General features: G+C 43.4%; 1 protein-coding gene across 3 annotated transcripts in view; it reads right to left on the bottom strand.

Moving 5' to 3' along the window:
* TANC1 (tetratricopeptide repeat, ankyrin repeat and coiled-coil containing 1) overlaps positions 1–8,046 on the bottom strand; it is a 205,838-nt gene extending 197,792 nt beyond the window's left edge. For all 3 annotated transcript variants that reach the window (XM_073545686.1, XM_073545684.1, XM_073545688.1), the window contains exon 1: positions 7,459–8,046. The gene's annotated coding sequence lies outside the window, so the exon portion shown is untranslated. The remainder of the gene's footprint in view (positions 1–7,458) is intronic.
* Between the last annotated feature and the right edge of the window lie 17,791 nt (positions 8,047–25,837).

Below are 25,837 nucleotides of genomic sequence, written 5' to 3'. Positions count from 1 at the left end.
TGATCGTGGCCGGTTTATGGGAAATTATTTTTTTTTTTTCCCACTTCTGGATTATGGCCCCAACAGTGCGCACTGGAACCGTCAGTTTAGAAACTCTTCTGTAACCAATGCCATCAGTAGGTTTTGCAACAATAAGTTTGTAAAGGTCCTGAGACAGCTCACTGGTTTTACCCATCATTAGATGTTTCTTGTGTGACACCTTGAATTAACAAGACACCTTTTTATACCAGCTCATATTTTTCACTAAGTGGAAGTATTGCTTTCTAATTACTGATAGGTTTCAGCTGGTGTCATGACTTTCCATGGATTATTGCAACTCTTTTTTCATGTGTCTAATACTTTTTCCCCCAGAGTTATTTCTCATTATTACACATATATGCTATTTACTTGGACAATTGGTGACATGTTCAACAATTATTTCACTAATATATAACTTTTTTCACTAAAGCAAAACGTGCTTCCGATATCATCTTTGAATATTTTTTGCAAGCTTTTCTGTGTCACTTGGGTGGGCAAAATAGATTTAGAACAAGAAAAAAGTCTGTTCCAGGAGACGGCTTAATTTAATCTACTTGGTACTAAAATGGGCTGCTATGTATTTAGGCCTCACAGTCTGAGTGGCGGCTGGTCACTGGAGGAACTTACCGTATTTAGGGAGGTAATTGGCTAGGAGAATACTGAAAGCGACCATGTTTGTTTAGCTTTTGAAACAGACGATTGAGACGTTCTTACATTTGAGCAATTATTACGCTTTTAGATTATTAATCCAAAAAAGTAAACCCTTGTGCATATTGCTGGAACATTGGACTCTCTTACACGATTCATCTTCTATACAGTAATCAGTACAATGTTCACATGCCCTCTGCATAGGACAAATCCTTTAAGGTTCGGGGGTCTGGAACCGAGCCTCATCTTAAAATAGATCACAAGAGAGACTGCTCGACCTCTGCTCCACTCATGGCCCATAGGACTGCTGCTGAAAGCCTAGAACAGAACGCTGTCCCATAGACAATAAATGGAGTGGAGGTTTAGCATACGCACCTCCGCTCCATTCAAGATGAGTCTCTGCAAAATCTGGTTCCTTACCTCCAAAACCTCAGTCTCAATAAGTCGTTTGGGGTCCCTTAGAGGCGTTATCCATCTCAGGGGACCAATATTTTTTTTTTGTAAAAATTTTCCAGTTGGATTTCATTAAGAGTTTTGCACCATGTGGCCTTTGCAAGTTCTTATATTCCCTGCATTTTCTACTTACATGTGGTCTCTGGATAAATAAAAGCGTTCTAAGCTTAGATGTTACAGTGGGCTCACTGACTGATTCACAGTTGACTCATTCTACAGCCAACAGTTCACAGTGTCAAGCAGAAGCTATAGAAGGCAAATAATGCAACTTTTTTAATGAAACACATTTGCAAAAATATTTTTTAGCCAGATTTAAGAAAAAAAAAACAAACAATCTTACAAAGTTCACAACCCCTATAAACCTCTTCTTGCATGGGGGCAAGGTCTTGCAACGTCCGTGTAGAACGGTTGTGTCTGATCAACAGAAACAGACAATCGACTGATCACCTTCCTGCTGAACAAAACCCGAAGTCTCATCCTGCACCAACAACCAGACAGAAGTGGTACATTATATTGCTATGAGATCGGTCATGAATATTTTAGTTGTATTAAAAAAAAAAAAAAAAAAGCTTAATTCACACAGTTAGGGCTGGAGGGGAAGAACAGTAACAGACCTCATTGTTATTGCTTTGCTGAATCAACTGTAGCAGACCGCCATTCTTGTTGGTACATGTACCTGCGGAGCTGTACATCACAGAGGTCTACCACAGCGCTGCCGTACCCCACACTGAAAGTCTACGGTGACTCAAAAAGTAACAGACAGACACTGTCACAAGCTTGTAAAACAAGCAATCAGAAGCAGACGACGGAACAGTCATTTGCGGCTGAAACCTAAAATGATCTCACTGATAGATTGGATAATTTAGATGTAGGAACTTGTCCTCTAGATATCAGACCTTTTATCTCACACGTGATGGTCTTCATAGAAGTGAGTTTCTTAATCAACCTATTGTCGGATCAGAAGTTTTTTGGGTTGACTATAAAGAAAACAGTGAGGCTTCTTCAGAAATAGCAGTTCCAACGAGAATTGCTGAAGAGCAAGAAATGGGCAAAATGGAACTTGTTCTCTGTTCATCAGACCTTCTGTCCCACATGTGATGGTCTTCAAAGATGTCAGTTCTAATGGTGAGCACATGTGCTCAGATAAGGCTTTATCTGAGCATGCTTGGGTGCTAACCGAGTGTTTCTGGCGTGCTCGAATAATATGTTCGAGTCACTGCGGCTGCATGTCTCGCAGCTGTTCGACAGCCGCAACACACGCAGGGATTGCCTAATCCCCACGTGTTGAGGCTGCCAAACAGCCACAAGACATGCAACCATGGGGACTCTAATATTTTATTCCAGCACGCTGAAGACACTCAGATAGCACCCAAGCATGCTCGAACAACACCTTAAATAGCTGATCTGATGAAATCTGATTTAGATAAACTCATTTCTATAAGAACAGTGGGTCTGATGCACAGAAAACAAGTTCCATTATGAGTCAATGTAAGTAGAACACAAAAACCTTATATTTGGCTACGTCTTGGCCACTTTAGGACGCAGATACATCTGAATATAGTTATTGCTGGGCAATTTGGGCATAAACATGTTGTGGAATGTACTGTATGAACAAGGCGTCCGAGAAAGAAAAGAAAAATTCTGAAAAAGAAAATCTATGGGATGATCTTCAGTCATTTGACTGCTATTTAGTAGGTTTGCTCAAGGTCTTTGTACATTAAAAAAAGGCCTCGATGGGGACCCGGCACAAGGTCAGCCACTCCGTTCTCATCTACACGAACACATGGTATCTCCCAGCTGGTCTACACGACTCAGTCGAAAAAAATCTATGCCAAAAAAAAGCTTACGGAGCCAGGTCATGTGATGGCACGAACCAAACAAAATAAGGGACAACGTAAACAAGTATGACAAACTGAGGCATTCGACCACAAGCTTGACAGCTGAATTTTGTGTCAACCCAGTCTACCCAAATTTGGCCTCTAAAGGTCTCCTTGGAAGTGGCTCCCAATTTTCACAAACAAAGCTTTGCCACCTGGCCGCTGGCATTGGGCAATTCTACGTGGCCACCATGTAGCCCTATGGGGATATACACAAGTTTCAGTCTCTTGAAAAAAAAGAACAAAAAAAAAAAAACACAACACCTCCTGCTTTTGTCAAGACCACACAAATGTTGGATAATAATGCAACAGGTTGACTTTGTCCCAATGTTTTCAGTAAACAGACACTACAGGTAATGACACTTTAGCCCCGGCAGACTTCCCGTTGCTTCCTGTGCCCGTCAGAACATCAACCATGTGTTGACACCACGATAAAGCTGCTCCACTCCCAAATCTGGCGAGGTTCCCACGGAAAGTTTTAGTCTAAGTGAAATATTATTGTATGACTCAACATTGCGGTACGGTATCAGACGGTTCGTCGTGTCGCCACCAAATGAGGCCTTCAAGAAGTGAAAGGACAGAGCCGATAACGAGCAAAATATTTCTCCAGTGACTGCAGAATGTCGTCAGCTGTTGGAGCATGCCGGTGATGGTAAGTAGAATGAAGTGGAAGCTGAGGATGTCCAGAAGGCACGCCATTATCCAGACTGACTGTCGAGTTTTACATTGCGCATCCTACACTACCGGGATCCATGAATCGTTGGAAATGAAGACCTCATTCAAACAATTTGATTTTTTTTTGCATGTCCATTTTGATCATTATTGGGGCATCCAATGTTCTCTTAAAAAAAAAAAAAAAAGCCAAACCTCTCCTACTTTCATTATACAGGAGAAATCAATCAGAAGATGAGCCACAAAAGCCATCAGGTAAGAGGTGGTTCTTCCTCTCCGATGCAGCGGGCGGCCACCGTCGTGGCTGATGGAATGAGACATATAAATCCACTCACCCCAACTGTAAAGAGCATTAGGCACCGGTGGTCTCAGGTGAACAACCAGTAATATATGGATTATGGGACAATAATAATACGTCAGAGGTCACATCAGCCGACAGCAACAGTGACATTCCTGAGGCCTAATGTACACAGCCGCCCGCCCAGCGGTAGCATCTAAAGACATTTTAATCCAAAAATATATTTTCTTGTTTTTTTTTTTATACAAGTTTAGGGAATTTTGGGGTAAAGTTTGTCACATTCAAGCATGTATGTTACTGTACATTATAAAGGAGACCGACTGGCGTTGGCTGTCAGGACCTAAATCTGCCGACAACTTACCGTCCCTCAGAGAGCAGCTGCTTGATGACCCCCGACTGCCCAAATACACAAAATCTCCACTGTATCCTGCCAGCAATATGATGTATCCAGAGGGTTAGGGATGGCTCAGTGAGAACACACTGTCAGAGAAAGGAGGAAATACCTGGTGATCATTCGCACATGTAGATGGCGGCACAGCACAGATGACCACATCGGCCGTGTTGTGGACGTCACGCTGCCATCTGACAATTACATGTGAAGGACGACAACTAGTGAGATCTGTGTTCCTGCTGCCCTATGGTGAGGTCCCACATAGGCCCTTATAGGAGGCCACACATATTACATACGAATATGATGGCGGACAAACACCCGTTAAGTGAACAATCAGCTGAAGAACATTCATTCTGCAGATGCAGCCATACAAACAGGAGCTCATTTAATTCAGTCACACATGTACCATCGCCCTGGATAAAGGACCATCAATATTTCTAGAACTACACAGCTGATAAATATAGGTTTGCTGGGAGTCTAATTATGACCGCCATTTACATCAACCAGTCTACGTTATTAGCAGTGCGCATGCGCAACCACATTCACAACAGTGAATCTACATTATTAGCAGTGCGCATGCGCGACCACATTCACCCTTGGCTAAAATGAGCAGATTTATGTGCAGGGAAGAAGCGGCTATATCTCAGGAATGGAGGCGCACCAACACAAGTAAGGCCTGTTTCACACTTCCGTTTTTGACCATCAGTCAAAATCCGCCGTTTAAAAAAAAAATGGATCCACCATTTTTTTGGCGGATCCGTTTTTTTTCCCCATTGACTTGCATTACCGGCGGATCTTGACGGATGGCCATCCGTTGGATCCTTTTTTTTTGGCGGATCCACCAAATTTTTTGCGTCCGCCGACATGCCCGGACGGACCATGCAACTTTTTTTTGCTGCAGGATCCGCATTTTACATTGCGCATGTCCGGAGGAAGGAAGTCAGCCGGAAATTTAACCCTGAAATCCTTTCTGGCGGACGGAAAAAAATTCTCTCCCCCCGGGCTACGGTTCCTTTAAAATTCTTCATTCATCGGATCTGTCAAAAAAAACGGTCTGGTGGCATCCGTTCACATCAGTTTAGCAACGGATCTGCTTTCCGCCATTTTGGCGGATTTTGACTGACACAAAAAACTGAAGTGGGAAACAGGCCTAAAACAGCGGCATTTACCTAATGATGGCAAGTATCACGTCCTCTTTGATGGTGCCGTTTTACATCACTGTGATATAACACATACCACAAGTAAAAATGTGCACACAAACACTATGAAGATATGAGACAGTTTTTGTTGAATCCGTTTCCTTTCCGCTCAGGGTCACCGTCGTGATACAGAGACAAGTCATCAGTAGTCAGGTCACCGCGACGTAATCTGACGCCTGCAGGTCATAATCCAACAATTGCACCGTGCAGCCATTAATCTGCAGCCATCTGATGCCAAAACTGCAAGGTGATTACCAAGCGCTTAAAGAGGGCAATTAAATCTTCAAAAATATTAACTGCCCACTAATCATCATCATCACCGGGGAGGAATGTCAGGAATCTGCGCTCCTCTGCACAGCCGGGATAAAAGCCTGAAGTGTCACAGGTAGTGGAGACCCTACCTACAGGCCAGGTGATGACTCACGCCTGGGAACAATTAACCTGCGACTACTGATTAACCCCCTCTAGCCGGAGGTCAGGAATACAATAGCGAGGAAAGGGTTAAGGTATAAAGTGTCACAAAATGTTATTAGGAATAATTAACCAAAGAGAATCTGTTACATATCTCTGAGCCCTCCATCCCCCCACATGAGTTTTTGGTGAGAAATTGTTAGGGGGTTTTTTGTTTTGTTTTTTTACACTGTTTAAAAAAGAAAACAACAAACCAACAATGGATTCAGAAAATCTGCAACATCAAAAAGCGGAACAAAGGATTTTAAAGCAGATCCGCTCCAAAATACACATCAAAAACGGCTTCAGATACTCTCGTTGCCTATGTGCACACTTCGTTTTAGGACAATCAGTTTTTCATCCAAAAACGCTACTTTTTTTTTCTGGAGTTCTTCTTCTGAAATAGTTTTTGGAAGAGTTTTTTTTTTAATGTTTCTTTATTTTCAGCCTAAGAGTAGAAATTCCAAGTATAGGACGAGTTTTGAGTTGGTGAGGATTTTGGAAAACTTCTGCTTCCCCCCCCCCATAAAAAAAGCTAAGTGTGAACACACCTTATTGATTGGACAGTCCCTAGTTTCTAGATCCCATCAGGATCCGCTTTAAAGTAGTAACTTACACTTTTTTTTTTTACTCACCAAGAATTTTTTTTTTTTTCTCAATTATTTTTATTGAGGTTGAACAAGAAAACAAGTCAAAACAATGACAACCATAGTTACAACCACCATACTCACCAAGAATTTTTAAAAGCACTCAAACTTACTGGAAAACTTACTGTCTAGATGGGGTCCGACCACTGGGACTCGTAACAGTCCTGAGAAGTGGGCTCGGCAGAGCCCCATCTTGTGTGGAGCAGCGGTGCCCATACCGGACCTCCACTCCACCCATTGTTGAAAGACTTCTGGAGAAAGCAGAGTCGGGGTCCAGAGCCCCTTTCTTGGAATCACTGGGAGTCCCAGTGGTCGGACCCCAACTGATCAGTAAGGTTTTCCTGATACAATAGATGGGGGATCATTTATTATATGCAATAACAATCCTTTAACCCTAGACGATGATGAACTGCAATACAAACAACGGCCATGGACAAGAGTGGCGCCATTTCTGATAAAACACAAAAAAAAAAAAAAAGGGAAAAGAATCTGCCGCGTGTGAACGCAGCCACATTATGTGTTGGTGGCCGCTCATTTAGGCTGGGTTCGGGTGGGCCGTACACGGGGGGCAACACCACCTCATTTATGCCCATGAGGCCCCGGACATTAGTCGTGCGGACCTGAGGCTTTAGTGGAACTATAACTCCCAGCATGCCATAATGATTCAAATTAAACAATCTGCAAATAAGTAACAGAAACAACCCATCAGTACGTGTAATAACCCCCCACAGACCCCCGAGACCCCCGCGCAGACCGATCCCATTACAACCTGCGCTGGACATGGCGGTGACAGACGAGGCCTTACCTGGGGCCGCAGGTGAGGGAGCTGGACAGGGTTGATTGAAGAAGGGAGCGTCACAGGGAGATGGAGCTCAGCCGGGACATGTCTCACCCTAAGGGAGAGCGCGGTATAAGGGGTGATCAGCGCAGGGTTAATGGGGCACCCCAATGCTTGCTGCTCCCGGGGAATGGACAGGGGGTAACCCCAATGCCTATGTCCAGACACACTATGGGGTCTGATGCTGGACACCCCCAATCTCCTCAGCAGCACTACAGCCCACTCCAACTGTCTCTTCACAACTTCTCTGCTCCTATGGAAACTTCAGCAGTCTCAGCCCCTCCAGGACTAACTTGTAACTTCTTCACACAGTCACCACAGCAGCCCATGGACAAGACCTCCGCTCCCTCCGGCTCCTAGCTCGGTGTCACCACCTCCGGGTGCAGCGATCCCCGGGAGCTCCTCACACTCTGCGTCCCAGCAGGCAGCGCTGTGCGAGTAGTGCCGCCTCCCTGCAGTGCGCGCGGCGGACACCAGATGGCGCACGGATATGTTTGAGTAATAATAGAGGCAGCAGCTGAGACCAGAAGGAACTGAGAAAGTGGCTGCTCGTCCAGAGGCAGAGAAAGGAGCTTCTTATCGTTTACACTCCTAATAAATGACCTTGTCATTAACAAAAATATATATATACAGTACAGACCAAAAGTTTGGACACACCTCATTCAAAGAGTTTCCTTTATTTTCATGACTGTGAAACTTGTAGATTCACTCTGAAGGCATCAAAACTAGGAATTACCACATGTGGAATTATATAATTAACAAAAAAGTGTGAAACAACTGAAAATATGTCTTATATTCTAGGTTCTTCAAAGTAGCCACCTTTTGCTTTGATTACTGCTTTGCACACTCTTGGCATTCTCTATGATTCTATGATTCTTGATGAGCTTCAAGAGGTAGAAACTCTTCAACTCTAAAATCAAAACTTTTAAGAGTCATTTGCCTTTATTTATTTATTTTAGTGGCTTTAGTATTTTCGCCTTATTCTCCAAAAATTTTGCTACATTTTTTACGTAGTTTTTCTTTTTTGAAGTCTTTTTTTATTATTATTATTATTATTATTATTATTATTATTATCCTATTATTTCTAAACACTGTTTTTCAGTGATTCCTTTGTATCTCCGTTCATACTGCACACACACACAAATGATACACCATTTGAAAGGTAAATTTGCTCCCTTCAGCAACAAAATAGCCAAACAAACCACACATCTACGGATTTGATCACATAATACAGTTTAAACATTCATTTTCATAAACCTGCAGTAAGGAAAAATGACCTGCAGGTGGCACCACAGTACCCCAAAGCACACTACCAACACATTTGTAAACATGCACTGCTTTTTCACTGATTACTTCGCCCCACACACACCCACGATACACCATTTGAAAGGTGAACTAGCTCCCTTCAGCAAAAAAAAAAGCCAAACAAACCACACATTCATGATTTTATCACTAAGTACAGTCTAAACATTCTTTTCCATAAACCTGCAGAAAGACACATTGACCTGCAGGTGGCACCTCAGCCGGAAGACATTTTTTGGCCTCTACTTATCAAACCGATTTATTGTATTACTAACCTACATATATAAATACCTGTCTGTGTTCATTAGCTCATGAAATACATTTACATTTAACCAGCTTGCTTTTTCTAAAATTGCCTGCGCCCCCGACGACCAATGAGCGAACATTTCGCAAGGGCCAAGCTAGTTATTATTATTCAACTTTGCTTATCCGGATGTTTGCAAAATTAATGAAATGAGACTTTTAGCAAATGTCGCTTTTTTTTCCCCCCCCCCCGTGCATCTCACTCCAGTCTCTGCCCCGGACTTTTTAAAGGATTTACTATTATGGGGGATAAAAAGTTGTGGTTAAAACCACACAAAAAAAGAAAAAAGAAAATCAACAACTTAAGGAAATTGCAAATGATGAATTGGGGGCCTTCGTTTTTTACGTTTCTGCTCTGCACATTCTGCAAAAAAAAAACTCTTAGGCACCGATTCATCGAAGTGTTTATGTTTGATAACTGGTGTAAAACATTTTGAAAAGTAGTAAAATTTTTGCACAATGTAGAATTGCGCAAGAGTTTTGTGACTTTTGCGCAAGAAATGTTATCCCAGTCCCTGAGTGGATTAACATTGCTGGTATGATGCCCACCAGTTACCACTTTAAAGGCGTCTTCCGGAACTTTAGCATTGATGGCCTATCCTTAGTCTGATGTCTGATTGGTGGGGGTGGGACCCCCAGGACCTCCGCCAATCAGCTGGTTCCAGGGGCTAGAATTGCTGAGTTACGGAGCTGCACAGTACAGCGCTGTCCATGGAATAGTGGTTGCAGCCGGGTACTGTGCATCCACCACATATTGATGTGAATGGAGTGGATGTGCTGCACCCACCTGCATCCGATATACAGTCAGCAAATTTTGCAATATTTTAGTAGAACATGGAACGTTTTGTATGAAAAAGTCGGAATAAAAAGTGAAAGGCAAAAATAAAGAGTATTTTTAGCACAATTCACGAGCCGCATGAACCATTTTTAAGAATTTTGCACCAAAAACTTAAATGAAAGCTACAAGACAAAAAAGAAAAGTGATTTCTAAAAAAAAAAAGCAAATGAATCTCGCTCTGTATCTTCCAAGATATCTGCCCTTGTGGGGTCACATCTGTCCGTCGTGAATAAACTTTCAATACATTGCAGTTGTGATAAAATTGTTTCTCCTAATCTGATAGTGACCCCAGTGATAGAAAGTCCATTTTTGTGATTTTTCTGCAGCCACGCACAGTGACCAGGGCCAATGGCATGTCAGAACAAAGCCCTCTCAGTATAGAGACGGTGTCAGTAAAGATACAGTGGGTGGTCATGGTCTAATACCGGGGGTGTGGAACATGGGACCCAGAAATGTCAGTGTCCCATTAACCTTTAAGGGGTTGTCAAAGTCGAAACCATCAAGATGAGACGGTTTGAGGGGGTCCAGGCACCCGGCACTCCCTATAATCAGCTGATCCCTCAAAAGTTGAATCTAAGTGAAGTTCGGAGAGGAACCCAGCAGCTCCGTACATTGTTTTCTGGTCGCTGCTGAGGGCTGCAGTTTATGTCACATACAAGAGAATGCTACTTAATAATGTACGGAGCAACGGGACTCCGCGCCATAAATTGTCACATCCGGGTACTGCTGGATCAGACATCAGCTGATCGGTGGAGGTGTTGGGCGTCTGATCCACAATTATCTCATATTGATCACCTATCCATCAATTGTCTCGTTCTGGACAGCCCCTGTATCGGTCATTTGGATGAAAATGTAATATAAATGCCCAATCCTGTATAGCACATAAAACCTTGGCTATTATTCAGCTTTTTTTATTCTCCTAATCGTTCTTATGCTTCCCCTTTTTCATTTCTCTGAAGAGCAGGAGGCGAGTGCAGTTCCGGCTGAGCGGCCAGCAGAATGCACTCCTGGCTTCCTTTCCCTGATATATTTGCATATATTAATGCATGTGTTTATGGTGTATCTTGCAGCTTATTATTCATTCTCTATATATTGTATGTACTTTTGGATGCATTATAACTAGAAGTCAAAGCAGTGTGAAAGCTAAGTTATAGCGGCTGTAACCCTATCAGATAATCATACCTGACAAGTGAATCAGTCACGGACTGACAAAAGTCGAGAATTTTTCCTACTAACTATGAGGCCGTGTGTAGCAGGAGGTCGTGTATCACGCCGTGTAACGGCACAGTCAGACGTCCGTATACATCAGACAGAGATCAGAACACGGTGCTCGGACTGGCCGGCGGCCTCACAGCTTCATGTGTTTCTATGCAGCTGTCACGCTCGGGTCGGGAGAGCTGTCGTAAGTGACATCATATTGCATCCCGAGGTCTTTCCAAAATAGAATGCGTTTTTATACGTATGGCCGGGATCACACATGCGAGAAACTCGTCCGGCTCCATGTATTGCTATGCGACCGCACGCTCCGATCCGAGTGCCGGCGGCAGCGCCGGGGGTATTAACATGCGAGACTCGGCCGAGTTTCTCGCCTGTGTGATCCCGGCCTATCTCAAGATCACTAGTGGCATTACCAACTTAACGATTTGGTGGAAGCTGGAATGCTCCTTTTGGCCGATAAATGGGGGGTCCTGTGCTGGGATACCACTCTATGACATCCATAAGGGCAGATGGACGAGGGTTGGCCATAGAAAAATAAATGGATACTATTACGATGGAAAAGTACAGAATGCGAATGTTCCATTAATAAGCGTGAACGGCTATGTGCGTTTTTTTCCGCGCGGAAACGCAGGTAAAGTGACCTGCGGTTTTCCTGCGTTTTGGTCTGCAGTTTTGCCCTGCGGTTTCACACCAGGTATGAAACCGCTGCGGAAACCGCACAAACAATTGACATGCTGCGGTTTGTAAACCGCAGCAAAACCGCGCGGAAAAAACCGCACCGTCAGCACAGCGTTTTTGAAACCCCATAGGGTTTCATTGTACTGTACTTGGTCAGCGGAACTGCTGCGTTTCCGCAGCGGCAAAACCGCTGCGGAAACGCAGCAGAAACCGCACCGTGTGCACATAGCCTAAACAAAGCCCGTCTCAGAAATGGGATATTATTTGTGGCCACAGCAGCTGGAGAAGACTGAGACACTGGTGTTGAGCTTTCATTGGGAACTTTAGGCTGTTGTACTGAAGCTGAGATCCCATATTCCGGCTGCGTCACACCCATAAAACCCGTGACGCACGCAGATCAGTGACAACAGCTAAAAGCACGCTCTTTGTTAATGACCACATGGTCAACTGTCTAAAATTGACTTATGAGCCTATTCCATAAAGGGAAGCCATTTTCATAATCAGGATTGAGTCCTACAGCACATCCACAGGTGAAATAAAGTATTACACTATCGGGTCCTCCAGACTCTCTCTGTAGCGATGAGGATCCTAAACAGGTGACACCTCTCTACCCACCTAGAGTGCCACCTAAGTTTTTTTTTCCCTTAATCAGACAACCCCCTTTGATAGTTGCCCGAAACTGATGACATCATTAGTTTTAGCAGATTTCTGCATAATGTCTATATAATGGCGCCAGGAAGAAAGGTTACAATTTAGTTTGAAGGAAAGTTTTAGACTTAAAGCCCAGTCTTGATGCCATTGTATATGTATATATTGTATTTTTTTTTTTAATTTTGATCCCCTTTTAAGTGTCTTTTTATTTTTGAATGTGCACATACCATTTGTAAGCGATCAGTTCACTTTTTATTCATGTTTCAAAGCATTCTTTAGGATTAAGCTTTAGCGTAAAGTAATGGTTTGATTTTATCTGCGGATTAGCGTGATGTTTTCTGCTCCGCTCCATACGAAGAGGCCACATGGATGTTACACATACGGTTTCTTTTAGTGGAGCACAATATGGGGATTGCATGTATACAGAGAGGAGAAGAGGCGGCCGCCGTCTGCAGCGAATGACCGGACGCCTGAAATAGACTGCAGCTATGTTGGGCGCTACAGCTGTTCTGGGAACAAATTCTCAAGTGCTTTTCACGTGTGCGCCGAGTGCTCGTCTCTGTGTAGTGTTTTCTCAGGGGTCAGACTGGTCAGTCTGGAAGGAGCTGAAGACTTTTAGGAGAATTTAGAAAAATTCCAAATTTTGGTCACCTGTCGCTCTTGGCAAAACAAGTTTGCCCTATATAAGTATCCCAAAAACTTCTAGCACTTCAGGCACTAAGGACCCTGTCAACTCAATTTATTAGGATGCTTTCCGAAGTATCTTTGTACATTTGGGAAATTGCAACACTATATGCATTAAATTATCAGCTTTCATATAAATAGGTAATAACCTGCTGAATTGGGACCATCCCTTTAACTTAGGCGAGGTTCAGACAGGACTTATTTCACGGTCTATATATACCCGGACTGACCGCGAGTCTCCAGAGTCTTAGGCGCATATGTGCACACGTAGTGAAAGGTGCTGCGGAGTTGTCCGCGCAGATTTGGAAAAATCCGCAGGTCAAAAAAGACCTGCAGTTTACCTGTGGATTAGCCTGCGGTTTCACACCTCTACAATGGAGCAGATGTGAAACCGCTGCAGATTCCGCACAAAGAATTGATATGCTGCGGATTTGAACCCGCACGGAAAAATCTGCAGCTTGTGCACTGCGTTTTTCATTTTACCATTGATTATAATGGTACTGTACAATGCAGCTAAATCTGCTGCGGACCCGCAGAGCCAAAAACGCTGCGGATCCGCAGCAGAATCTGCAACGTGTGCACATAGTCTAAGTCTGAAAGTTTGGGTCTGGACACCAGCGGTTAGTCCGGGAATTCCATATATATGGACCATGTAATACAATAGTCTACACTGTGTGCAGAATTATTAGGCAAATAAGTATTTTGATCACATCACCCTTTTTATACATGTTGTCCTACTCCAAGCTGTATAGGCTTGAAAGCCAACTGCCAATTATGTAAATCAGGTGATTTGCATCTCTGTAATGAGGAGGGGTGTGGTTTAATGACATCAACGCCCTACATAAGGTGTGCTTAATTATTAGGCAACTTCCTTTCCTTTGGCAAAATGGGTCAGAAGAGAGATTTGACGGACTCTGAAAAGTCAAAAATTGTGAGATGTCTTGCAGAGGGATGCAGCAGTCTTGAAATTGCCAAACTTTTGAAGCGTGATCACCGAACAATCAAGCGTTTCATGGCAAATATCCAACAGGGTTGCAAGAAGCGTGTTGATAAAAAAAGGCGCAAAATAACTGCCCATGAATTGAGGAAAATCAAGCGTCAAGCTGCCAAGATGCCATTTGCCACCAGTTTTGCCATATTTCAGAGCTGCAACGTTACTGGAGTATCAAAAAGCTCAAGGTGTGCCATACTGAGGGACATGGCCAAGCTAAGAAAGGCTGAAAAGCGACCACCTTTCAACAAGAAACATAAAATAAAACGTCAATATTGGGCCAAGAAATATCTTAAGACTGATTTTTCTAAGGCTGAGTTCACACGTGGAGTTTTTTTCGCGTTTACGCGGCGGTTTTAACCGCGCGATTTTGCCGCGAAAACGAGAAAAATAAGCATCCCATGCATTCCTATGGGATTCCGCAATGCTGTACTAATGCTGCGGTTTTTACCGCGGCGGAATCGCTTTGCGGTAAAAACCGCAGCATGCTCATTATTTTGCGGAATCGCAGCGATCCCGCACCCATAGGAATGCATTGTTCCGCTTACTTTCCGCATGTGGCTGTGCACACTATGCGGAAAGTAAGCAGAACAATTGCGGATGGTACCCACAGTCCGGAGGAGAGGAGACTGTCCTCCGGGCTCTGGGTACCATATCCCTGTAAAAAATAGAATTAAAAATAAAAAATATTGTTATTCTTACCTTCAGGCGTCCCGCGCAGCCTTCCCGCCTCTCTCCACGATCCCGTTCCCAGTAATCCTTTGCGAAAATGCCCGCGATGACGTCCGTTCTCGCGGGATCGCGAAGTCTTGCGGTCATTCGCGCGACGTCATCGCGGGCATTTTCGCAAAGGATTACTGGGAACGGCTGCGCAGGATGCCGGAAGGTAAGAATAACACCATTTTTTTTTTTTTTTTACATTCATTCTATCTTTTACTACTGATGCCGCATAGGCGGCCTCAGTAGTGAGAAGTTGGTCACACTCGTCAAACACTATGTTTGATGAGTGTGACAACCTGTCAATCAGTTCTCCAAGCGATGCTACAGATCGCTTGGAAAACGCTAGCATTCTGCAAGCTAATTACGCTTGCAAAACGCTAGTTTTTCCGCGGGAAGTTAAAATGCGATTTTCCCGCGGAATGGAATTCCGGAATTCTCGCGGTAATTTCCGCGAGAGTTTCGGTACGTGTGCACATAGCCTTAGGTTTTATGGACTAATGAAAGGAGAGTGACTCTTGATTGGCCAGATGGATGGGCCCGAGGCTGGATCAGTAAAGGGCAGAGAGCTCCACTCCGACTCAGACGCCAGCAAGGTGGAGGTGGGGTACTGGTATGGGCCGGTATCATCAAAGATGAACTTGTGGGACCTTTTCGGGTAGAGGATGGAGTGAAGCTCAACTCCCAGACCTACTGCCAATTTCTGGAAGACACCTTCTTCAAGCAGTGGTACAGGACGAAGTCGGTGTCGTTCAAGAAAAACATGATTTTCATGCAGGACAATGCTCCATCACATGCATCCAAATACTCCACAGCGTGGCTGCCCAGTAAAGGTCTAAAGGAAGAAAAAATAATGACATGGCCCCCTTGTTCACCTGATCTGAACCCCATAGAGAACCTGTGGTCCCTCATAAAATGTGAGATCTACAGGGAGGGAAAACAGTACACCTCTGGGGACATTGTCTGGGAGGCTGTGGTGGCTGCGGTACGCAATGTTGATCGTAAACAGATCAAGCAACTGACAGAATCTATGGATGGAAGGAAGGTGAGTGTCATCGTAAAGAAAGGTGGCTATATTGGTCACTGATTTTTTTTTTGTTTTTGAATGTCAGAAATGTTTATTTCTAAATTTAGTGTTGCTCTATTGGTTTACCAGGTGGAAATAAACAAGTGAGATGGGTATAGGTTTGGTTTTTATTATGTTGCCTAATAATTCTGCACAGTAATAGTTACCTGAAAAAACAGATATCCTCCTAAGATAGCCTAATCTAAAAAAAAACACTCCAACTTCCAAAAATATTAAGCTTTGATATTTATGAGTCTTTTGGGTTCATTGAGAACATAGTTGTTGTTCAGTAATAAAAAGAATCCTCTCAAATACAACTTGCCTAATAATTCTGCACGCAGTGTAGGGTCACATGACCGTTTTCTTTCCAAAAATGCTAATCAGACACTGTTCAGTGTTTGATCAGAGACGGATCCATTTTAGTCGGAGATGGAGATAGGAAACTTTTTCTCCATTTTGATAGTCCGTGAAAATTGCATCGCACTCAGATGTCATCTGAGTGCAGTCCGGACCCATGGACTTGTATTGGTGTTTTTGATCCGACACTTAGTTCTAGGAAAAAAATCGGACATGTGCAAAGCCACGTATAGCGCCCGTCGTGTGCACGAGCCCTTATTCTGTCTTTTCCTAGATAGAATAATATAATTTAATACCATGACTTATCTAGTCATGTTAGTTTTCCACCTTTCTTGTTACATCCCGCAGATGTCATTGATCTATAAACTGTCAGTTATAGGATTTGTTCTGTGAGCAGCAGGATTACATAATGAGGCAATGGAAAAACATAAAGCGCGTGAACATTAGCATATAAACTCTTACCAACTGGCACAAATCATGAGAACGAGCTCCATAGTTTTGCTAAATATGGTGAACAGATATTATGTTTGTTTATAATTGATTTACTTGACTTTTTAAAAACGTAGTTTGAAAAAAGTTACATTTTTTATGTTCTTACTTTGAGTTTTCTTTTAGACTAGGCAGGGACATGGGGTATTTGGGTGCTCCAGCTGGACAGTGGGACACTTTATAAGTCCTCCATCCAACGAAAGAGTTCCTATAGATTTTACAGAATGAAGCAGCGGTAAGGCGAGTGCTGCCCGCCCGCTATCAGGATAACGTGCAGTGGTCAGGAGGGTGATGGGCAGCACTTTCTTTGCTCAGTCCATGCATTGGTCATCTGTTCAGTTTGGTGGAATGGTAATTTCCAGCTAGAATTATTGCACATATTGTGTTTAAAGAAAGTGGGATAGTTTATCATAATGCAGGGTTTACTACTAGGCATGCGTTTTTTTTTTTTTGCTCATAAGCAAGGGTTTTTTTTTAGTATCTAAGAACAACAAATCTCTTAAAATAATGAATGAATCACAAATAAAATCACATCAAATACGATGTTGGCTACCGGCTGGCTCCAAGTTTTGTCTTGATCGGTTCTTCCACGGCCATCAGAGCAAAGCTTAAAATCGGGCAAATGACCTTGTGTCTCATGTGATTTTAGTATTCAGTTACCTGTCTCTCCAGAACCACAGCACCAGTACCTGTTGCAATCATATCATGTCTGACTGTCACGGGTGTGTCAGAGGCTGCAGACCGTCGCACTGCATCTGACTGCAGAAGGTCTCAGCAGTTTGCTTTGCAGACTTCTTCCTGGTCATTCTGACTCTAGGAGCCAGTGGCAACCTTCCTTCTACTCTAATGGACATACTTGGACCCGGGTGTTTATAACACCCAGCTTGCTGCTGGGAGTTGCCGGTAATATTTCCATTTCCCTGTTGAAGCTTGCAGCAATAGCAGTCAGCTATCTTCCTCCTTGGTATTTGGAGGATGTCTGTATTTCTCTCTGAGTCTACTCAAGCTAAGTGTTCCCTTTTTCTGTATCCCGTCTGTCTTTAGTGGTAGTGGGGACTGACTAGTGCTATCCTGTCCTCTATGCAGGGCTTATTGCCAGGGTCAAGCAGGGGTTAGGTATCCTGCTCGGCGATAGGTACGGGGACCTATATAGGGACAATAGGGCAGACAGGGTGACGTTAGATCTGCCTAGGGGTCTCCACTCCCTCCTTCCCTAGTGTTGGGTTCCATTCCCCTTATCCCTTCGTGTTGCAGTTTGTCTTTCCTACACTCTGCGTGACACTGACATAACATTACTGATTTAGCAACTCATTGAACCCAGCAGTGATGCTTGCTTGAACATCTGGCATGTGACCGCTTCTGGGGAATACATCACTAAAAATACTGGTGGTCCCTGCTGGTCTTGGGTGATGTAATCCCCCTGAGAAATCACATGCCAAATGTACAAGAATCACTGCTGGGGTCAGTGATTGGCTGCAGCTGTAATATGAATTATGGACATGACGTCATTGTTGCAGAAGCAGCAGGGACTACTGGAGTTGTGGTTCTGGAGATGCAGGGGATATAATAGTAAACTCCCCTCAAAGATTAGATCATCCTTCGGACTTTGAGTTTCACTCTGATGGCCCCAGAAGAAGTCATCAGGGTGAAACTTGGAGTGATTTCATTTCCAATGTGATTTTATAGGTTGTGATTTAAAGAATAATTTTGTGAGTATAATTACATTTTTTAGCAAGTAAGAAGGTCTTATGACATGTCACTATTTTCTCTTGTTGCTGGAAGAGTTCATGAAATAGAAAGGCAAATATAGTAAAAGAAGATAAAAGTGGATGAAAGCCGCATCACTTGTGCAATCACTCGAGTGAGAGGATGAACTTGATCCAGATGAAGCGCAGCTTTGTCCTGGAATAGATTTGTTAGATACTTTTTCACATTTTTTTTAAACATATATTAGACACTTTCTGAAAGATGAAGACGGATGGACACAAGGTCTGAAATAAACGATAAGAGGAGAAAAGAGTTATTAACTATGGCTGCTTGGACTCTATAAGAATATTGTCATTTAATCCGGATCACAATACAATTTTACATATAAATTTACAGAAATGTTCATGTCCGTCAGAGGCAAGAGAACAACCGTGATTGACTGTTTTCAAGGCGCTAATAGAAGTGAATGCAGAGAGGTGAGGACGTGTGTGGCCACTTCTCCATCCACTCTTCACACGCATGTGGAGGCAGACAGTCTACATGGGACAAGGTCCCCTATGTAGAGAGGTAGCCCGTTAGTTTTAATCATTCAGGGTTCATCCAGTAGGCAAAAAAGTATTTTAAAAATGTAGTTTGGAGTGTGCCTTTAAGACACAAGGTTCTGTTACTTAGACAAAAACAACTCAAGATGCATATCCTCTTTCTAGAGAGAAAAGCAATTTGCGTTGTGTTGTGTACTGGACCTGTATGCTAAAAAGTTCCTCAAGTTATGTAAAACTGAAAAGGTACTAAATAATGAAGTTTGGCAAAGCTGAGAATATCACAAGGTACAGACTGAGCGCACGTAAAAGAGGAGATCCGGAGAGTATAAGCAAGGTTTTTTATTTACACCAACGCGTTTTGGCGTCGGAGCAGCACCTATCTCAAGGCTAAAAAGCAAATGTCACATTTGGTTTTACACCATGGGAAAAGAGCCGAAACGCGTTGGTATAATTACAAAAACTTGCTTATATTCTCCGGATCTCATCCTTTCCGTGAGCACAGGCCTCACATCAAAATACTCTTCGCCTTGCCAAACAGCTATCTGGACAATACTCTACAGCCGCGGGGCTGTAGCTATGGCACATCTGGCGTCTACAGGTGCTGTGTCCTCACATAACCCCTAAAGGTGATTGCTATCATCACCCTCACCCCCATTTTGATCCTCACGGTACTGCCCTATCTGTGAGCCTCTGTCCCAACCACACCTTCCCTAAATAATGAAGTTGACTCTTCATAAGCCTGAATTTTAACTATCATAAACTTATCCAAAGCTGTCACTTTGTTATATATACAGTTGTGTGAAATGCTGTGTTACTCGTAAGTCCACAGACTTGGGGATCATCAAGATGTTTTCTGGCAAAACTGAGACAAGCCTTTATATTCTTATTGAGTGGTTTTCGTCTGGATCTCTGCCATGTAGGTCATTTTTGCCCAGTCTCTTTCTTATGGTGGAGTCATGAACACCGACCTTAACTGAGGCAAGTGAGGCATGCAGTTCTTTGGATATTGTTTTGGGGTCTTTTGTGACCTCTTGCATAAGTCGTCGCTGCCCTCTTGGGATAATTTTGGTCATCCGGCCAGTCTTGGGAAGGTTTACCACTGTTCCATGTTGTCACCATTTGTGGATAATGGCTCTCACTGTGGTTCTCTGGAGTCCCAAAGCTTGAGAAACGGCTTTATAACCTTTTTCAGACTGATAAAGTAATTGAGATCTATTTCCCATTTGTTCCAGATGTTTTTGGGATCGCAACATAATATCTGACTTTTGAGCAGCTTTTGGTCTACTCCACTTTATAAGGCAGGTCCTATTTAAGTCATTTCTTGATTGAGAACAGGTGTGGCAGTAATCAGGCCTGGGTGTAGCGAGGAAATTTGATCTATTCCTAAAGATGTGATAAACCACAGTTATATTATCTTTTAAGGGAGGGGGGGGTATCACTTTCACGCAGGACCCTGTATGTTTGGATTTCTTTTTCACTAAATAATAAAAGACCTTCATTTAAAAACTGCATTTTGTGATTACTAGTCTTATCTTTGTCAAATATTTTAATTTGCAATGCAAGAGAACAGGAAGTCAGGAAGGGGGCAAACACTTTCACACTACTGTACATGCTGTATGTATACTGTACGAGAAACGTCGTCTATGTACCGGGTCTACAGCTCGAACTCCTCGAGCCCCGGTAGTGATACAGATGTGGCATGAATTGGCACATCTCGGCCTAATGACTTCTACATCTGTCAGTGCAGATGAGGCCCGAGAGCCCATTGGAGCCGGCGCTCAGTGTTTTCTACCTATGCTTTGTTAGATAAACAGCCAGGAGCAGATAACTTGTATAGAGATCAAAGTACATCTCTGCAAATAGAGAATGACTGCCTTATCCTAAAATCTTGTGTTTGAGCTGCCAGTAAAGTCTCAGCGCAGCAGCTGGAGCTCACAATATGGCTCTCTAGGGGAGAAAACAGACATATTAAACCATTGTATAAACTTTCTTACATGTCACCGATGCAGACAAACAACTGTAATGTAACAGGACTGTGTTCATGCGTCTACATTTCTATGCTAAAACCTCTCTGAGCGTCTGTATTTAATGACAAAGCGTCTCTGCCAAGCGATCGCTAATGAGGTAACTAGCAAAACAAACACTGGAATAAATGTGCTTTCAAAATCGTCTTCTTGGGGCGCCAGGAATTTGTTTTCCTTCTCTGATTATATGAACAGAGTTAGATCCTATAAACAAAATGAAAGGATGGAAGATGAGGGAGGGCAAGATGAAAATGAGAAATGAGTAAAGCGTAGATGAACGTGGCAAAAAGAGACTTAAGGCCCCTGTACACATTAGATGGCTGTTGGCGGAACGATGCCTTGGCTGATGATTCGGCCGACAGCCATCTTGGCCGTCTTTCTGAAACACAGGAGCTGGCGGCTTATCTACGGGAGAACAAAGTTATCGACAGTCCAAAATCGGACATGCCCAATTGGCATCTCCCCAACAATCAATTGGCCGGTGCCCCCATAAACATTAGACCATCCTCTGAACCTGTCCATATCGGTGGGTTCATCCGACATTACTCTAATGTGTATGGGGGGGCTTTAGAGTCTGCTGAGTGACCCCCTTACTTCATAAATTGAGATTGGATTCTTGCATCTGATCCAGCTTTTCCTGGGATTTCCTGCCGTGAGGGAGGCCGAGCTATCGGTTCACGGGTCCTGGTATAAATGTTCCTTTAGACCTATCCCTCTAGTAGATATCTGATTTGCAGGCAATATCTTCTAAGATTGGAGTCGTCCTCTTCTTTTCTCTTCTCCATTCCCAGGATGTGGTGTGGGGAGGAAGGGAGGTCTGCGAAGCCACATGGCTTTGGACTCCAGTTGCATCAGTAACTTTTATAGCTAGGCCACTGAGGCTAGATGCTTCCAAAGTTTGGGCAATGAGCTGTTTAAACCTGGCTTTTCCATTTGCACAAACCATAAAACTTGTAAAATAGAAAAATACACTCTTAAATGAGTTGTCCAGGCATGGGGTCCAATTCTAGTCATTCTAAGTGACTTCAGACTCGTGAAACCTCACAGTGTGCGCACTGTCAGGATTCTCTGGTGCAACGTGCATACATGTGGTCACATGCCAACTAGAAATGTGTGGCCTCGCTCAAATAAATAAATCGAGCTAGGCTGGACACGTCTAGTCGGAATGTGACCGGAAGTATGCAAATCACATACTGGCAGTCACATCACTGCCTGTTCCTGGCACCGGAGAATCATCCCTGTGGGGATTGTGTGCAATGTGTGGGTTCACAAGTCTGCAGTCACATAGTGTGACTGCAGACTTGTACCTCAAGCCAGGACAACCCCCTTAAGATCTAAAACCTCATTGCACACATTTACAACACTACTGTATAAAGGCTAAAGCGCCTTTAAGAAATCCATGCTTTAGAGGACAGGGTTGAGTTTGGAGACAAGTGAGTGCTACACCAGGAATAAGGAGATCTGACCTGTCCTTCCCATACAAATGCACCCTTGGCTCTCCATGGCCTCAGGTGTATACAATAGGGAGTGAGGAGTAAGCTGCTGCCAGACACCTCTGCTCACGTCCTTGAGAAATAAACTGGTATGTCAAAATGTAAAATGTCCAACCGATCTTCTCCCCAAGTAGGAGTTTGGAGGCTGCATGTACAATGCCGCTGATATTAGGGGGTTTGGCTGACAATCTGATGTGTATAGGGACATACATTCTCGTCCTCCATATTGTTAATACCCCTTCACAAAAGGACTAAATCTTAAGATTCCTTTAAGGAAAAGGCGATAATATTTCCTTTCTTATAATATTTGACCAAATTTATCTCAAAAACTTTTTTCAGTGGCTCATAAAAGCAAAAAGGAAATGCCGCTCCCCGTCACTGGAGAACTATGCCACAGAATCGGGGCAAGCGTCGTGCCCAGAGCTGAGTCATGTCACATCAGATCATGGATTTCTTCCTCTTTAGTGTAAAGGTTACATCTGTACAGATATCGTAATGCTTCATCCTCCTTATGTTACAGAATGTGAGCAGCCGCTAAACATTGTCCTACTTCATCCACACTGTGTCCTCCATCGTGCTCCTGCCGAGGTCAGAGTGATGTAGTGCGCATGCGTCGAGAATGGCCAAAGAGCGCCGACGTCGCATAGAAAAGGCTTGCGCATGAGCAATACAGTGCGTTACTCTGTCCTCATCAGTGCAGAGAGAAATGCACCTATGGAGCAATGGAGGACACTATGTGGATGATCCAAGACCCGTCATCCACATGAAGCAAGAAGAACGATGATTGTAAGGAGAAAGGAGACACCAGATCAAGACCAGAGACGCCCATCGAACCGCACTGTGAAATCTAGGAGTATAATAAAGGTCTTTATTGTGCCTCTATAATGAATTGGTGACATACAGTCAGATACTAGAATGCTGTGATGGAGGCTTATAGGTGCTGACCCTACTTTATATAGGGAAAACCTGGTGACAAGGTCCCTTTAATACTTCTAGGAGCACAATAAATAAACTGTGCCCTGGGCTGAACTTTAGGAAGAGCTTGTTCCTTGGCGCCCACCACTTTGGGGACCTAAGAGGTTTTTACCACCGACCCTCTGATGGTTTTTCAGTGGTCTTATCTAGTGGTGAGGTTCCCATGACTTTCTGAATGCACCGTGGAGTAATTAATTAGCTAATCACTCGGGTCCCTCTCCCCAGCAAAAGCTTTTTTTGGCCAAAATAAGCCCCAGCAAGCCAACCATGTCCCCTGCGGTGGCCACTGAAATGTAGAGTTACGTGGCGCATGAATGGCCGACCATGTTGCCAGAACAGGTCCTGCTTGTACAAGAGTCATTTCCCATTCTGGCAAAGTATTTTGAGACGTTGTTATAAGAGATTTCCTAACATTTTATGAAAATTGTGGCTCCATCGTGGGCAACTGGAAATTCATAGCGGCTTCCAGTAAATTCTGGGGTTAGTCGTAGTCAGACCGCACATTGTTTGCATTTTCTGTGTTTGTAGAACTTTACAGAATAACCTTTCTCCGCTCTCAACGTGACGCTCAGAGCAAAACTTCTATCAAGAGGAAACACATTTGGGTTTGCTCACAGATATGATCTGTTGCTGGATCATCATAGGAATTTGCTCTGGCCAAAACTTCAAAGAAGCCCAGAAAGGTAAACTGTGAGGACGCTTCCTAGTAAACAGAGCTCTGCGGCTACAACCCCGAGCATCCCCCCTACTGTATCCAGGCCGAAACCTCATTATTACAGTGTCTGCACCGCCATCAAGCCAGCCAGATTACTCCAGCCTTTGTCCTCCGGCTCTCCCGGATCACTGCTCATTGAATGCCGTATTGCACTGCGCCAGACATCCAAGGATAATTCTACATCTGGGGTTGACATAGCTCGGTGTTCCTCAGGCAGTCTGTTTTCTTTCAGGCTGAATTTAAACAATAAATAGCCGTTTTTTGGCCAAATGCTTTTTATTAAACGATGCACATGCACGCTCAATCTGGCCGAGCGTGCATGTGTCCTCAATAGAGAGAGGGGCGAAAGTGCTCTGCACTTCTCACCTTAAGAGCAAAAGTATTAAGCATGTTGGGCTACATTCCCACAATGAGTTTTATTTTTACGCTGCTCATTTTAGAAAAAAAAAAAAAAAAAAAAGAATGCAAGTAACCCATTTAATTGGTGCAGAAAATCTGTAACCTCAAAAACTTCACCAAAAGCTCATTGTGGGAACATAGCCTTAAAATCAAATTACCCGACACTTCTAAACACCAAATATCTGCCATCGGGGATTGTTACTTAGCATCTAAAAAGGGTTTTTCGCCCATATGTGACTGCAGATTGTCAGTATTCTCCTGTGTGCATTACATGCACTGTCAGGATTCCCCTCAGTTGTCAGATAGCATGTGATGGCCCACCCTTACTACATTCTCTCATGTTCTATTAGGAGAAACATGAGAATTTAGTAGGCTCATGACCGCCAGTATCCAATCGTATATTGTTGGTAACTTGACCATCCGTTCTGGCAATTAAAGAGGGAATCCTGACCGTGTGTATATTGCACACAGTTGGGACATGGCAATCTACAGTCACAGAATGATTGGGGGGGGGAGGGGGGGTGTCCAAAATTCTGTGCAGACTTTTAAACTATAATTCTGGCTGAAGGCAGCCTCCACTAGAGGGAGCAGAAGAGCAAATTATATATTTTTTAAAAAGAAGCATTCCAAGAATTGAAATTTGATAACTTCCTGATCGCTGCAGAGCCGACAGTTGTAACTCACAGCATCCCCGAGATCAGAACCCCCTGGATCCCAAATATGAGGCTCTGAAGAGAGATGGCCGCTTCCCCAATCATTGTCTAGGGGATTACTAGAAATGGAAATATTGGAGCGCTGTAGTCCGCTGCCTGCAGCCGTCTCAAACCACAAATAGAGAGTTGGAGTTGAGCAAGTTTTTTTTAAGGGATTAGAAAAGCATGGCCGCTTTCTTGCAGAGAGCCCATCTGATCATATCTTGTAGGTCAGATACATTTGCTTCAATAGGATTGAGTTACAATACCAGAAACGAACTGCGATCCAAGGTGGCGCTGTTTCTTGAAGCAGCCATGTTCCTGTAACCTTGTGAAAACCCTTTAAGGAAGAGGTACTACACATTCAGTGGTAATGTTCTGGTATGTGGAGCGCAGTCATAGTAACAACTAGATGGTTTAAAGAGAAAAAAAAAACTATATATATATTTTTTTTTTTTAAACATACACTAACATTCTTAATTGAAAAGTTTGAATGGCGTTCTGA

The sequence above is a fragment of the Dendrobates tinctorius genome, unplaced genomic scaffold, assembly GCF_039654945.1.
Source record: "Dendrobates tinctorius isolate UK_male_01 unplaced genomic scaffold, ASM3965494v1 ptg000143l, whole genome shotgun sequence".
Lineage (NCBI taxonomy): Eukaryota > Metazoa > Chordata > Amphibia > Anura > Dendrobatidae > Dendrobates > Dendrobates tinctorius.
This window is presented reverse-complemented; position numbering and strand designations above follow the sequence as displayed.